Source organism: Aedes albopictus, chromosome 3 (assembly GCF_035046485.1).
Source record: "Aedes albopictus strain Foshan chromosome 3, AalbF5, whole genome shotgun sequence".
Classification (NCBI taxonomy): Eukaryota; Metazoa; Arthropoda; class Insecta; order Diptera; family Culicidae; genus Aedes; species Aedes albopictus.
Window position 1 is genome coordinate 362,460,925 of NC_085138.1, and position 16,293 is coordinate 362,477,217.

General features: G+C 42.5%; 1 protein-coding gene across 5 annotated transcripts in view; it reads left to right on the top strand.

Moving 5' to 3' along the window:
- The first annotated feature begins 302 nt into the window (after positions 1-302).
- The window catches only part of LOC109416899 (prestin), a 71,764-nt gene continuing 55,773 nt past the window's right edge, over positions 303-16,293 (top strand). For 3 of the 5 annotated variants that reach the window (XM_062855434.1, XM_062855431.1, XM_062855436.1), the window contains exon 1: positions 11,985-12,566. The gene's annotated coding sequence lies outside the window, so the exon portion shown is untranslated. Of the gene's footprint in view, positions 481-606; positions 825-11,984; positions 12,567-16,293 lie in introns of those variants that run through there. The other 2 variants (XM_062855432.1, XM_062855435.1) reach the window with 2 other exon arrangements.

The following is a 16,293-nucleotide window of genomic DNA, read 5'->3' on the forward strand; positions in this document are numbered from 1 at the left end:
CCGCCATTATGGCGAGCGTGGAAAGCTGGATATATTTCAAAACAACCCCATGGAGACGCATGGCAGTTTATCTTGATTGACAATTAGGTAAACATCGACAACAAAACATTATCATTGTTGAATCAAGTATTGAACTAGAAGAAAAAAAATATAAATACAACGTATCCAACCATCATGCACAACTTCCATTCGAAAAGACGAAAAGAGATAGACGACGCGCAACATTGAAAATCATTGGGAAGGTCGTGGAAAAATCTTCGCCCCCACTTGAGGGGAGGCAGTCAGCCGTCAGTCAGTGTGTGCTGCTCACCAGCCAGCCAGCCGTCGTGGTCGTCACGAGTTCGTCCTCTTGTTGCTCGCTCGGTTATGTCGTGTCGTCGTGATAAGCTGGAAAATGGCTCCTGATTTTCCACCCCGCAATTATCGCAAGCTTGTTTTAAAGTGAATCAATGGTGCTGGGAAGTGGTGAAATTTTGATCAGTAAGTGAAGTTTTGTGACGAATCGACCGGGGAAAATAGTGGCACGAGCATAGATTTTACGTCGTTTGTTTTGTTCATTGGTTGTGGTAGTGCAACGGATGGGTGGTGGTGGTGGGTCGTCATGGGGAGCAGTGTGGGGAGACAGCTGAGGTTTTCCTCGAGCGTTACCAAACAAAACTAGCGCGAGAGAGAAAAAGAGAGAATCCATCAGCTCGATTCAAAGGGGATTGTAATATGCACGTCAAATGAAATTTGAACAAATTTACAAAAATAAATGCAATTGAATAACTAGAGTTTGAAGCGTTACGTATGGATTACACAAATTGTTTGCATGAAATCAACAGGTAGGTCTTAACTTTAAGCGTACTCCTCTCAGTTTGATAAATTGATTTATTAGGATAATCAGTAGCCTTTTTAAAGTGTCAAATTTGAGGCTAAATAAGGGGGGTTATTAAATTGTTGTTTACTAGCTTACATTACCATCTATTATAGGGCACTGCGTTGTTTTGATTTTGTATGGGATTTCTACGTTCTCTCATTCAGTACGCTGGTTTGGCGTGTTCGATGTGGCTTAAAATTGAAAAAGCAGTAGTTGATACTCTAAGGAACATCTTTGTAGAAGACCATATCATGATAAAACCTAATTAAGTTGGTGTTTTAGCTAACGAAAGGATGAGGACTTCTGTCTCCGTTTACTCTCGGTTGTTACATGGATAACGTGTTTGGTTTCGAAACTTCCGCGCTACATCATAGGCGGCTATGTGGGGGGCCGTACACAAATTACGTCACGCTTTTAGGGGGGGAGGGGGGTGGGTGGTTTGGCGAAATGTGACGGGCCACAAAAAATATTGAGATCCCATACAAAAAGTGTGACATAGGGGGGAGGGGGGGTTGAAAACGGTCGATTTTTGCGTGACATAATTGGTGTATCACCCCTAGGCCTTGATTTCAATTGTTTACGCACGTGGACGATTATCGAGACAATGAAAACATCACCCAATTTCCCATATATTTGGGCTGAGAATCCCATACAAACCTTCAACTCGTTTGCGCCAGCTCATTATCAGAGATGGAAACACTCTCATCGTGAATCAACTCGCGAGTGTGAACGCAACAAACGGTTTACTCACGGTGCCGAGAGTAAACCGTGTGTGAGTTTATTCGCACCCGCTTGCTTCACGAGTATGAAGCAAAACAAAAAAAAAACAATCATGATTTTTTATTCGCGAAGAACAAGTGAAGATGCGGGAATTGCATTTTAGTGCGATTTTAATAGCAAAACAAGTAATTATCCATCAGAAAGCAGTGTTTTGTGATTTTTTGTTCCTGAAAAGTTAATCTGTCGGCCGTGTAAATTCTTTTTTTCACAATATTGAAAAATGTTCAGAGCTGCTTCGCGAATCAATCACGAGTCACGGCGTGTGTATGGGAAAGGTTTATAACAAAAAATTGGGCATCGCCAAATTTTTCGCTATTCAAAAATAGAGACTTCCAGCTTTCATTTGCACGGTCCCTCAAAAAAATCCACCGAGGGATCTCGAACAACTTTTTCAGAATACTGTTTTTCCCCATACAAAATGAACGGTTCCAAATTAATCCCTATTTCTACTTAACAAACATACCCAATTTTTGTATGAAAAAGTTCCCCCGATGGAATATTTCGATGTTGGGCTTGAATGAAAGCTAGTAGCGTCAACTTTCACGTAACGTAAAAATTAGCGATGCCTATTTTTTTGTAATAAATTTCTTATACCAGACACACCGTGCGAGTGCGACCAGCTTCGTTAGCTCGCGAGTGAAGGAAGTGCGAATATATTCTGGCTTCTGTTGTTCACGAGTATGATAGCTTTACGTTTGTGTCCACTCAGCTGAATTCCTCACTGTTTTCCATCACTGCTCATTATTTAACCGATTGAGCTGAAAATTTCAAAGATTGTTCTTCTCATCCAAAGGCACGATTCTAGAGGGTGCCCCGTGAAATTTTTCGACATTTTTGTATTTGGGCCAGTTTACTGGAGGTGTGCTTCAGGTATCCGGTGAACAAGGACACAAGTCATGGGACTACAAAGGTCCTAGCAAGCTGTGTAGGCAATATGGAGGTGAAGGCCACAAGGCACAAGACTGCACGAATCCCACTGTTTCTGCGTAATGATCCTAATACTTGGCCTTCTTTCGTAGGGCCGCTGGGGACTGGGGCTTGGAATGGGGGGAGAGTCACTGTAAGGAATTTGTGGGCATTGCCATTTTCCTTAGCGTAGGTAAGGCCCAGGTCCAGGCGGCGTTGGCCTGAAAATTACTATGTATTGCATAGACTCTCGGGATATTCAGATCTGCTATGCAGAAATGCCTGGACGAGAAAGTCTTCCCAGAAGATTGGAAGCGTCAGAACCTGGTCTAATCTAATCTTATCTAATCTAATACAAACGCAGCCAGTACGAGAAAGCATCCTGGAAAGTAATCGAGTTAGATCATGCCCGATTACTTTTCTTGTCAATATTGAGGCTTGCAGCATATCATAGATATGACACAAGCGTCAAAGCGGCCAGGCCTACTGCGATGTATTTGCCGCAAAGATGATTCTTTGAAGTACCTCGAGTTTGGAATTGTTGTTCTTTCGTCGAAGTAATTCTCAAATCTACAGGGGAGGAAGGATGCGTGGACATACCGTACCAAACGCTCCAGTTTGTATATGGTTAATATGGTTGAAATATATGTAAATGTGTCATTGAATTTTATATAATGTAAATTGGACAGGTCTCACCCATTTATTGAGTAGCTTTGTAGTACGTCGATCCTACAATTCGTTGAATCAGGAATCCGCTGCGACACTGCTATCACTATAGAAACATTCAAACAGTAACTATACAACTCACACAATTTGTCATCGCCAGACCATATGCCGGGTGCGTACACTTTCAAACTTAACTTATTTGAACACAAGATTTTCTTTATTCAAAACATGCGAACTTTTCATCTAGTTCCCATTATGAACGACACCTGCTTTGACGCATGTGATAGCCAATAGGAAAACAAATTGTGCAGCATCACAGCAGGTGGAAACTGATTTTTGTCAGCCGAAACTGTTACAACTCGAGATGCACGATATACACTACCCGTCATAAGTACGGACTCACAAAAAGTATTGCAACAATATTGCATCACCCTGACTCACCTCGGTATCTCCAAAACATGAGGACTTACAAAGATGCTGTCTTCAGTAAAGTTATTCAGGAATCAGGAGCCCAAAAGCAACAACTTTTCTGAAGGAGTCATTTTTGTAGGTGATCTGGTTTTAGAGATATCGAGGTGAGTCAGGGTGATGCAATATTGTTGCAATACTTTTTGTGAGTCCGTACTTATGACGGGTAGTGTAGAAGCACCAGCCAAACGCAAAGAAACACAACTTCTTCACAGCATATCTTCAGAGGCGCTAAAAGATTTCTTCATAAATTTTGATTTTTTTTTTCAAAAGGACTTGCACTTTCCACCATTTCACCAGAGTAATCCAAACTCAAACATATTCTTTAAACGTTCTTGCACACTAAAACTTCCCGGCTGCACACGGGTAATGACGACGCACGATCAAACCGACACGAAAAAGGTGGCCTCCGGCTACTGTCTGGGAGCATCGTCACTGCAAATCACACCTTCAATCGCTTTGCAAGCCCTTTTCAATGGAAAACTATCCGGAAGGCATAGCACCACTATTAACGATTCGGCCGGCTAATTAGAAACAACGTGGAGACGAAAAACGCGTGACAGAAAATTTTAAAGCAGCCGTCCGCGCGCACGGCTTACTGCGATCTCCTGCTGGCATCACACGACCGACTCGCACGAAAACTGGTTTTTTTGTCTCTAAAAGCACGCACACAGGACGACGACGCGATGCAACGACGAACCAAGACAGACTCGGAAGCGTCAGAACCTGGTACACTTAAACCCCAATTTACGCCCAAAACGGGGGGAGCGTAAATTGGGGGAGCGTAACTTGGGGGGAGCGCTATTTGGGAATTAGTGCGTAAATCGAGGGAGTGTTTTTTTTCAGTTTTATAATTAGTTTGTGAAGATCGAAAGCACAAAGTTCCTAACCTGTGAAAAGTTTATAAGTTATTTAATTACAATCTATAATTTAGCAGTTTTGCTAAGTTCAGGGGTTCCCAACCTACGGTCATGGACCAAGCGAATTTCTCAAGAACCAAAGGTGTGAGGATGAAGGGAAAAGGTTTTTCACATTCTCTACTTCAGGGAGTACATATGTACTTATCATAATGTACATAGTTGTATTGCAAAGAATCAGTGGTTTCCAATCTATGGTCACGGGCCACGTGCATATCTGTGGCAGGTTGATTGTTACTCGATGTATAACAGCGATGGGTTTGTTTTCACATACGGTTGTAATTACATTGCTGTGGGGATCGCAGCAAGCTGTGCGCGCGCGTAGATGCTTTTTGCATTTGCTAGTCTAGTCTAGTCTAGTCTAGTCTACACATACACAGCCATTCATTGAAAGAATCCTGGAAAATGATAGAATCGACTAATTCCATCATTTTTCTTGTCATTATTAATCCTTGCAGCACATCTAAGATGTATTACAAACATTAAAGCGGCCAGGCCTACTGTGCAGCGTTGTTATTGTTATTGAATTAAAGAACGGGGACATCTCGTACCAACCGTTCCGTATACGAAGCATCAATATGAAACAATAACGGTGGGAGTGACGTTGCTAAGAAGGTTAATGTCACCCCTTGGTCCTTGGATTCCTGGGATGGGACACTGGTATTTACCCCTAATGCCCTGGCCCTTATGCCTAGGCTTAAGCGCCTTTACTCGCTCTCTGAAACGAAAAGAAAATACTTATCCCTCCCACTATTACAGGAACACATATTTCAAAATTATCACATTAAAACTACAGTACCAAATGATGTTACCCAAATTTGACCATCATGCAGTTCCTAACACGTAGCCAGATGATTTTTCCACTTGAACTGTGATAAAACGCAGCATTCACTTGATTATTGGGACACTGTAACATTGTGTCTTCCATAAGCAGCAGCATTACCTTTACCATTCCGGATGTACTCGCAAGAAATGTCTGCAAGAAATTTTTCGTGTTGATTTCTTTGCATTATGCTCTTAACACTTCCGGCATTGAATCTTCACAATCTGAATGTGCACAACAACGTCCCCGCCAAGTTATCTTGGTTCAAATTCGCCACACATAACCTACGATTTTTGATGCATTTTCAATCACAGTGCCTTCACTCTATTTCATCACAATTTTCTTTTTTCTGATCAAATTTCATGTACTTGGTTTTCCAAGTACGGCCCACACTTTAATTTTCTTGTTCACCAATGAGGAAAGAAATTAGCACGCTAATTTGCAGAATATTTCCCGAAACTCCTAACCGCACTTCGAAGGTGTAACACCCGTCATTTTGCAGGTCGCATGTTAATTCAACGAGACGAGACGTTGTGAAAAAACGCGACACAAAAAATCATAGCACATCCACAACCGTTTGCACGCGCAGTCTGCTCCCTGTTGCTTCCCACAGATTCCGAAAATCACATGCTTACCGCTTCCGGATGGCGTAGCACCGTGCGTAGCACCAGCCAAATTCTCACAAAACCGCACAGAACAGGATTACGAAAAAAGCGTGACAAGCGGAAAACAACACGTCCGATCGCGGCGAAGCCTACTTCGATTCATCAGATGCTTTTTGCATTTGCTGTCAAGTTTTTTTTTCGATTCCGCGTTACCTTCAATTCGAATAGTGAAAAATGAACTAACTATTGCGCTACGCCATCCGGAAAGTGATTCGGGTGAAAATCTTCCACAAGTTTAGTGAGGATTAAGGAAAGCCGTGAAAAGTGAAGCAATTTACGTTCCTAAAGTTTGTGCAGCGAGTGGATTCAAGCTGCGGAAATGAAATAAAAAAACAGTTCGTGGTCCAGTGGCCGTCGCGAGTGTGGCGCATTCCAGTGCAAGGAACGCGAATCGTTCCCGGCCAGGATAAAGATCCATTACGCAGACGCCGAGAACCTATATCAACTAGCCGTGAAAGTGTCTTCGGAGTTAGAAGTCCAGCTGGTGTTCTCGATTTTGTTAGTTTGTGCTGGCTTGGAAAGCGAATAAGCCCAGTGGGGGAAAACCGAGGGAAAAACTGAGTGGGGAAAGGCATGCTGCTAAGGCAGCAGTGACGCCGTGCGCTACTGTACTTGATACTAGTGAAAAGCTTTCTGGAGCACGATGTTGCATTTGGAGATTTTCCACGGAGTTTTCTGGCGAATTGGTGAGATCGTTTCAGTAGACATATTATTTTCTTTTCTTTCCTCTTTTTTCGCAACTTCTTGAGGAACTTGTTTTTTTTTACGTTACAGCTCCTTAACTCCTAGAAATCAGTGCTTTGTTTCATTTCAGAGAGCGAGCAAAGGCGCTTAAACCTAGGCACAAGGGCCAGGACACGGACCAAATACCTGTGTTTCATCCCAGGATTCCAAGGACTAAGGGGTGACATTAACCTTCTTAGCAACGTCACCCCCACCGATTTTTCACATAGTTAGCTCTCTCTATAAAACTGAGCGGTTGGTACGAGATGTCCCCGCCTTAATGGTTTTATTGTAGAATCAATAACACTGCACAGTAGGCCTGGCCGCTTTAATGCTTGTAATGCAGTTTTGATGTACTGCAAGCATTAATAATGACAAGAAAAATGGTAGGAGTAGTCGATTCTATCATTTTCCAGGATTCTTTCAATGAATGGCTGTGTATGTGTAGACTAGACTAGACGGTTGTAATTACATTGCTGTGCATTTTCGGAGTACATTGATCGGTCCAAGTTGGATGGCCTTTGGGTTTGTTTATCGTTTATGGTTTCGATCTAACAGTGGTTCACAAACGCATGCTACATATCTCAAGAACCGAAAGTGCTAGGAAGAAGAGCAAATGTTTTACGGATTGATCATTTCAAGGATCAGTATCTCTGATATAGATATGTTGAAAAATCAGTAGTTTCCAATCTATGGTCACGGGCCAAGTGAATATCTCAGGAACCGAAAGTGCTAGGAAGAGGAGCCAATGTTTTACGGATTGATCATCTCAAGGATCAGTATCTCTGATATAGATATGTTGAAAAATCAGTGGTTTCCTATCTCTGGTCACGGGCCACGTGAGTATCTCAAGAACTGAAAGTGCTAGGAAGAATAGCAAATGTTTTACGGATTGACCATATCGAGGATCAGCATCTCTGATATAGATACAGTCGAGACTCTTATAAGATCACTGGATGGGGGCGCAATAGGAATCCGCTTAATAGGAGACTAACAGCTTATGGGATTTCGGCTTTTTGGGGGGTGTGGCCTATTATCTTGGGTGTGTTAAGAGTTAGCGCAATATGTACTTTCTTCGGCAAAGTTTTAGGGCTTGATAAGATCTACCATTTAGAACTTTGGTTCATATGATTAACTAGTTGGCAACTTGGCCGCTAGAGGGACCATCAACAGTTCTATGCTAAATTGCGCTACAGGAACCATATCAGGTTGTCAAGCAAACGTTACGATACGCGACAGCTCAAGACCCTGATAATTTGGAAGGATAGTGTCTCGGGGAAAGTTGTTGGGTACGCCAATAACTTACTGACGATGAGTTGCGAAGTTCGAAATTCCTCCACTGGGCGGCGCTAGTGAGCAAGTAAATTTTCAAAACCTCATATCTCAGAATCCCGATAACTTAGAAAGTTGGTGTCTTTGACAAAGTTGATCAGTATGACATAAATTTACATCAAAATAAATACTTGTTTCGCAATTCTGCCACTAGGCGGCGCTAGTGAACATGCAAATTTGAGATATCTCATAGCTCAGAATCCTGATAACTTAGAAAGTTTGTGTCTTCGGCAAGGTTGATCAGTATGACATAAACTTACATAAAAATGAAAACTTGTTTCAAAATTCCTGCCACTAGGCGGCGTTTACCGGTTTTTTTCGTTTTTTTTTTTTCGACTTATTTTGGGGTTTTTCGGATTGGCAAAACTAGTGTCGCGCCCCGATAACCTAGAAAGTTGGTGTCTTCGGTAAAGTTGACCAGTATGACATAAACTTACATCAAAATAAATACTTGTTTCGCAATTTTGCCACTAGACGGCGCTAGTGAACAAGCAAATTTTAGAAATCCCATAGTTCAGAATCCTGATAACTTAGAAAGTTGGTGTCTTTGGCAAAGTTGATGAGCATGACATAAACTTTGGCGCAAAAAAAGTGAGCGTAAATTGGGGTTTTATTGTACTATTGCCAAAGATGGAGAAATTACCCGAAGACCCATCGGCATATACAGGCCCGGATTAAGGATTGTGGGGGGCCGGGGCCAGAGCAAATGTAGTGGTCCCTCGGAGGTACAAATGCGAAGAACAAACAAGTTTTTCTTTGTTTTTGAACAGTACATGAGCAAAACGAAAAATAACAGTTCATATTTAACAAGCAAAAAGGTTTTTGTGGTGGCCCATAAAATGTGGATGTAGACTGAGGTGGCCCACACTTATATGAAAAACAAAAATTTCGAAATATGCCAAGTCTTACCTCCTCAATCAGTTGTTTTGGACTCCCAGAAGCTACGTTCAAAATTTGAGCAAAATCGGTTGAGCCTAAGGGGGGCGCTCAAAACGCTTAAAGTTTGTATGGGAAAACTTGGCCAAATGTATGCAGAAATTAAAAGTTTTCGAATTTTGCTGCTAGGTGGCGCTGTAAGCGTTCAATAATCACCCTTTGGTGAGGATAAACTTTATTGTTGTTTTTCCAATACATGTAAAGGAATAATATAAATAATGAAATCTCAATACTTTGCCTCACTTTGCCTAGGGTATAACTTTTTTCACAGCCATCGGGTCACTTCGCGGTCTTCGACAAAGTTCTTTGGTATATAGTCACCTACAATAATACCAAAGGGTTTGTTTATTTAACGCTTACAGCGCCACCTAGCGGCAAAATTCGAAAACTTAAAATTTCTGCATACATTTGACCATGTTTTCCCATACAAACTTCAAGCGTTTTGAGCGCCCCCTTAGGCTCAACCGATTTTGCTCAAATTTTGAACGTAGCTTCTGGGAGTCCAAAACAACTGATTGAGGAGGTAAGACTTGGCATTTTTCGAAATTTTTGTTTTTAATATAAGTGTGGGCCACCCTAATGTAGACCAATATGTTTGATCGACAAGGGGGAAGGTGCTCGAGAGGCTCGAGAAGATCGTCTTGAAGAGACTGTTGAGGTACACCGATGGTGTAACGGGTGGTCGACCGTAGACGCCATCTTGCCAGTTACGAAGTCCGCCGAGATAGCCCTCTAGCGTTAAAGAGGGGGATCCGCACCTTGTGCAGTTATTTTTTCATCTGTATTAACGAAATTTTTAGCCTTAGGCTAGTTAATCTCGGGACCCACGCTTTACTTCCCTTCCGAAGGAAGAACTCACATTTTGCGAGTTTTGTCGGGAGTGGGATTCGATCCCAGGTTCTTGGCGTGATAGTCAAGTGTTCTAGCCATCACACCAGGTCCGCTCCACTGCAGTTGTTACTCTGGATGTAAGGAACGCGTTCAATAGTCCCTGTTGAGAGGCTATTGTCGAGGCGTTTCTCCGTCTGAGGATACCCGGAAGTAACTTCCAAACTTGAAAGCTAGTTTACGACACATAGATGGGTCGGAAGTGCGATTGCATAACTTCAGGATTCCTGCATAGTTCTATCCCGAGTCCGGTGTTCATGTACGATGAGGTGTTAACGTAAAAGTTCCCATGGGCGTGGCTACACCATTCCGAGGGCAACAGGAGTGGTAAAGCTACCCGGGAAGCTGACAAAGCGCCAGCACGCTACCTTGGTGGACTTCCCAAAGAGCATGTCAACAATGTTCGTTGTTGCATGGCTACGCAGCTAACATTGAGGGTGCGATCTGCACTAGTCCCTCTCCGAAGCAATGTCACCTTGCTTGATGGTCTCGGAGGTGGGGGGTGTAGGCCTATCTTCTACCAGACCAACAGACGTAACACTTGCGAAATTTCCATCGACCACGCTTTTAACGATCATTTTAAATTTTCATAGTTGTGGCTTTCACAACCAGTGCGTTCTATGCGTTTGACGTTTCACACTAGCACCTTCTGTTGACGATATTGCACAACACAGTGATTCGTGCCACTTTTCCACCAGGTGATGGTAGTGTGAACTAGGCTATGGATTTCCATTAGAATCATTCAGGGTGTTACGTCTGTTTGTCTGTGCTTCTACTTTGTCTGTAGGAGATGGTCCTCAATCCCACACTACCTGGACCTAGGGGTTCAGGAGGATTAAGAGAATTTTATTTAGTTACAGGGGATTTGAAGCGTGTGAGGGATTCAGGGGCGCTTCAGGAGGACTCAGAGAATTTCAGGGAGGTTTCAAGAGGCACTAGGGTCTCAACTTCCTAGAACTTGCTTAAACGCCAGTGAAAGTCTTGACATCCTCTGAAATCTCCCTCAAGTAGTTCTGAAACCCTCGGAACACCCACGAATCTTCTATCTCTTGCGTCTTCTATCCCCCTGAAACACCTTTCAAACCTGGCTGAGTGAGTTGGTGCGCATAGTTTTTGGTGAAAACGAAGAAAGAAAAAAAATGGCATCTTTCTCCACCTTACCCTTACTATTTGATTACATCAGAGTTAATTGGGCTTTTCAATTTAGAAAAATTTAATGATTTTATATTTTTAAACGAAAGAGCACATTTTTCTAAGCCTCTATGATTTTTTTTCAGATTTTTAGAACTTTGTTTTCATACCTAAAATCAATGTCAAAAAGATTTATTCAAATCACCTTTTGACAGCTGGGCAACTGCTTGACAGCTCCGCCCAGTACAAAATCTGACGAGGGGTGATACGACAAATCGCTCCCATACAAACTTCAAATTGATTTTTAAATAGGTTCCCGGGCTCCAAAATTCATGAAAATTTGGATTTCGGCTCAGTTTGGAGTGCAGATTCAGAATATGGAATTATCTCAACATCGCTTAAAAAGCCAATTATCAATGCTTCATTTTATAAAATTTTAGATTGGTTTTACGTCTTTCCAAGAGCTTCCCCAACTGAAGCGCCGCTTCTTGCCTCAACAGTTGAAGATCATAACAGACGCAGGTTATCTTCGAACGCGCACAAATTATTCCACCGCATCTAAAATTGGCACAAAGAATCGCGAGGGCTTTTTCCAGCGCACGGCGGGCAACCTTCGCCGTCGCAGCCCATAAGCCAATATTTACCATTCCTCCTCACACGTGGTGCCTGAGTTTCGCAGAAACATTTTCCCTTTCTTCCGAGGAAGGAAGTCCCTCCGAGACGGTGGGAGAGTGAGCTCCACTTCCAACTTCGACGGCGGCGGTAGACAAAGTCGCCGGTTGCCACCGCACACAACGAGGGTTCCGCAAGTCATGGCGCTCACTCTCCGCAACAACCGGTAGTCCCCTATGCCTGCGGTAAGTAGTTGGGTTCCTCACAGCTGGTCGTTGGTGCTGCTTCGCGCTGTTAGTCTTCATCGCGAGGTAGCACAACAAACAACGACCAGCCGCCGCGCCGTTGTCGTTGCGTCGTCGTAAAAGTAAGGGACGTGGGGGCACCTCGCTCAAGATTCGCGCACTGACTGTTTGCAAACCTTCGTCGTACCTCCCCTTCCTAGGCTGGAGGGAACTACCGGCGCGGTTTTTATCAGTGATTCCCGATTTCCTATCCACCGACAGGCAGTGGGGTGTGCGGGGACGTGGTGAGCACATATTTGAACAATCGAGTGCAGCTCGGGCGCGCGCTTCCAACATGAAGCCAAAAATACGTATCTACCAGCAGCGACGACGCACCATCGCCAGGCGGTAAAATTGAAGCTGAGACAGAAGTAGATTTGTCTCATCAAAACGGGATTTCGATTTTTACCATATAAAATGAGCCGCGCGAGCCAGCGATAGGCAAAGTGTAGCCATTCTTCGGCTAATCCGGGTTCCTTCCCTAAGGTAGTGAAGTTGTGAAGCTTTAACGTGAGTAGTTACCCAGTAGTTACAGTGGCTGAGTGTGGCAATCCAGGAAGCTGAGAGCGTGTTCAAGTAAGTCTATGGGGGTATTTGCTGACCTCTAATGGTGATTAGCGGCCTGCTTGGTTGGTTCGTTGGTTGCTACTGTTGTAGAGAGTGTGGTGAGAACGGTATAGGCTGTGGGCACCTAGATGGGCACTCACTACAGTCCGCGTTGTGTGGTGAAGTTCGACCGATTCGGTTGCTAGTGGGTGCTCGGCCTGTATCAGTGTGAAGTCACTGTGTCAGCTGATAACCGCACTTTGTCGGAGAGGTTATCTGAGTAGGCTGGGCAAGCGGTGCCTACTGCGTTGTGTATGCTTTCTTGGGGATAAATCACGAGAGTCAGCTGGGCGAACGAGGAACTTCGCTTGCTACGATTGTTTTCGGAAGCGCAATCACTGAAGTTCAAACAATAATGGACGCCAGTCGATGACCTGGGTGACCTCTACACCCGATATTGGTTATTCGTGAATTGTAGTCCTTCCAAAATTATGCATTCAGAATGCGTGTTTACTAACAATGCGCTATCGCGGAACTGCAATTATCAGTCGCATTCATGCTCTGAAAAATTTCCATTCAGCTCGTGTAACCTGACTCGCCGGACACCTCGTGCAAAATTTTAGGGCCGGTTCGATGACTTGAGAGCATCAGCTCATTCATGATTTGCTGCTTCCAAACAACCTTCAACGGCTGATGACGAACATACTTATGAAGGCACTAGGCACGAGGGGCAACGTTTTTCCCTCAGGCTTTTCGTCACCACCGTGGATTGGATATCGTTTTGCACAAGCATTGGCTACTGTACTGCCGGTTGGAACCCATACACGCACCCCTACAGCTGGTGTCGTTTTTCAGTCTCTGCCTGTGGACGTCTTTATGTTTTGTTTGGGCCGATAATACCAAAACTCAGCGTGACGCAGCACTTTTTCTGCAAGTGCCCAAACATAGCTGGTGTGGGAAGGTTCCCCATGCCGATCGGAAACACATGGAATGAAGTTAGTCATGTTTCACGTCGATTACATCAAACCTATAGACGTTGCTGCATGTGCAAATCGAGTTCATTGCGAGTGTACCAACCGATCGATCGTTGCTTGGTGGTGTGTATTAAATCGGTAAAATTGTATTGCCTAAATTGAGTCACCATTTATAAAGACTTGCTAATTAATTCGGTTTATTTTGTGTGCTCGTCATAGATGTGGTTTTGTTTGGGAACGGAGCGTGGCAAACATTCGTCAAACTGTCATCAAAACAAAGCTCTGCATTTATGAATTATGATCTTTGATCCCTGCTTATCATGTACAGAAAGAACTGAAATGATCAGCCTTCAAAAGCTTGGATTTAGCACATGCTTATTTATGGAGCAATTGATGATTAGGACGCATCTGTCGTTCGGCCAGTCTTAATCTTACAGAATGCACGTCTGTTTGCTCCTAGAACTGCACCTCGCTCGCACTGTTAAGAACAAGCGAGGTTTTCTGGCATGGCTTTACTCTTTACAAGGTGGTTGTTCTGAAGTATTAAAAAAATCTTTATAATCAGTATATCTATTAGAGCTGTGGAGGGAGATACAAAAATATGCTCGGTATCTAGTAGTTCTAGTAAGATCCCTTTCCTTCTTCAATGTATGTAAGGACGTGGTCAACACCGTTATGTCCTAACAGAGACAAATTACTCAGTGCTTTCTCAGTGCTCTCGAAGTGCTTCTCAGCCTTGTGTTCTATGAAAATTTTCTGCGTTATCTGGAAGCTTTCTGTTTTAATTACTATCTTGAAGTTTCTTTATTTTCCTTTATCATGTGGCAGAGAAGAATATACTCCATACCCATTGAAGTCAATGTAATTTCCATTACGGAAATTTCTTAGACCGGATATCGCAATTGTCGTCAGCATGGTCTTGCTGAACACATACGCATTTATCTCTGCGGATATTTTGGCCCTTATTATGTCACGCAAAAACAGACTTTTTTCAACCCCCCTCCCCTCTATGTCACACTTTTTGTATAGGACCTCAATATTTTTTGTATGGGTCGTCACGTTCTGCAAAACCCCTCCTTCCCCCTAAAAGTGTGACGTAATTTGTGCACGGCCCCTTGTAAAGATGGTTCAACAATAGGGCAGTAGGGCACTGCATGAAATTCTCTCCTTCTCTTTCACTCTTACAGAAATTTTGTAAACAACAAGGCCAAGAAACGTCAAAATCTCACATAATATCAAAACAATGCATGTTACGGGTATAAATATTTGTTACAATTATAAGACAGAATAATTGTTAAATGTGTTATAAATATTATATTCGTACGTTCTTTGTGTTATATGTTTTATTTCACCTTGTAAATATTCCCCGAGTTTTAATACACATATTTATACCCGTAACATGCAGTGTCCTATAGTCCTTGACAATTCGTAGACTTGTTGCTCTCGGTTTGGACGCTAGCTGATATGTCGGTTCTAGAGAGACTCCCAGAGAAATTTCAGTCAGAACTATTGTAGGATCGAAGTCTGACAAGATTGCGGTTCAATCTAAGGTAGTAGGAATTATGACGTTTTGCTGTTCTCACGCAAATCTTGTAGAAAATCAGGTGGAATAGCGAGCGTGAACTCAGTTTTGACTTTGAGGAAAATTATGATAGAATTTTTTATGCAGATTCCACAGTTGGAGTCTAATTTTAGTGGGAAAGAATTCGGTTGTACATAATTATGGTAGGAGACATTCTGGTGAGTTACTACCCTCACCAGAATACTGGTGGAACTCAATAAAAACTCTGTATGAACAACATTTAGATGGGATGCTCGGAATAATCTTGGAAAAATAATTTTCTTCCAAATTATTTCAGAAACCTCTTCGTAATCGCATCGGAAAATCTCGCAGTACCTCCCAGGAATTTTGATTGTTGTTTCGAAAAAAAAACTCAAACTTTTCCAAAGGGTTTGTTCAGGATTCCTTCTGAAGTTTTGGCTGGTTTTCTTCCATGAGTTTTTTTTGAGATACTGAAAGTGTTTCCATCTGGTTTTCTTTCAGTGACTCCTTAAGGGCTTTATGAATACCTTAAGGAATTTCTCTAGGAGTTTCTTTCGAGATTCCTCCAGAAATTCTTTCCAAGATTCCTCGTGGTCTTCTAAGAATCCTCCAGGGATTCTTTCAGTAGTTGTTTCATAGATACCTTCATTTTGAATGTCTTTAAAAGTTTCTTTGTGGGATTATAAGAATTAATGTCCTGAATGAACTATTGGCATGACTATTGAAAGATCCTCAGAAGAAATTCCTTACAAAAGCGCTGAGAAATTTCTTAAAATATTTTTGGAGGAATTTCGTAAAAAACTACTGGAGGATTTTCTTGAAGAAATTGCAAAACAAACGCCCGGAGAAATTCCAGAAGAGTCTGCAAAAATATCAGAAATGACACCTGGAGGAATCCCTACAAATATTTTTGAGGAATCTAATATGATTTGTTTTAGAAAAATCTCGGGAGGATTTCCTGGATGCAAATCTCAGAACGAATTCCTTGAAAAATCCCAGAAGAAACTCTTGGAGGAATCTCTGTATTTATTTCTGGATGAATCTTAGGAAGAATTCCGTCATTCCTAGGAAAGTCTCTAAATGAATCGCAGAAAGAGCTCTTAAAGCAATCTCAGATGAAAATTCTGGAAAAAATCTGGGATTTCTCAAGAAGTTTCTTTTAGTATTCTTCTTTTTGAGAATTTCTCCAGGAGTTCCTTCGATTCCATAAAGTGTTTCTTTTGAGATTCCTCCCGAAATT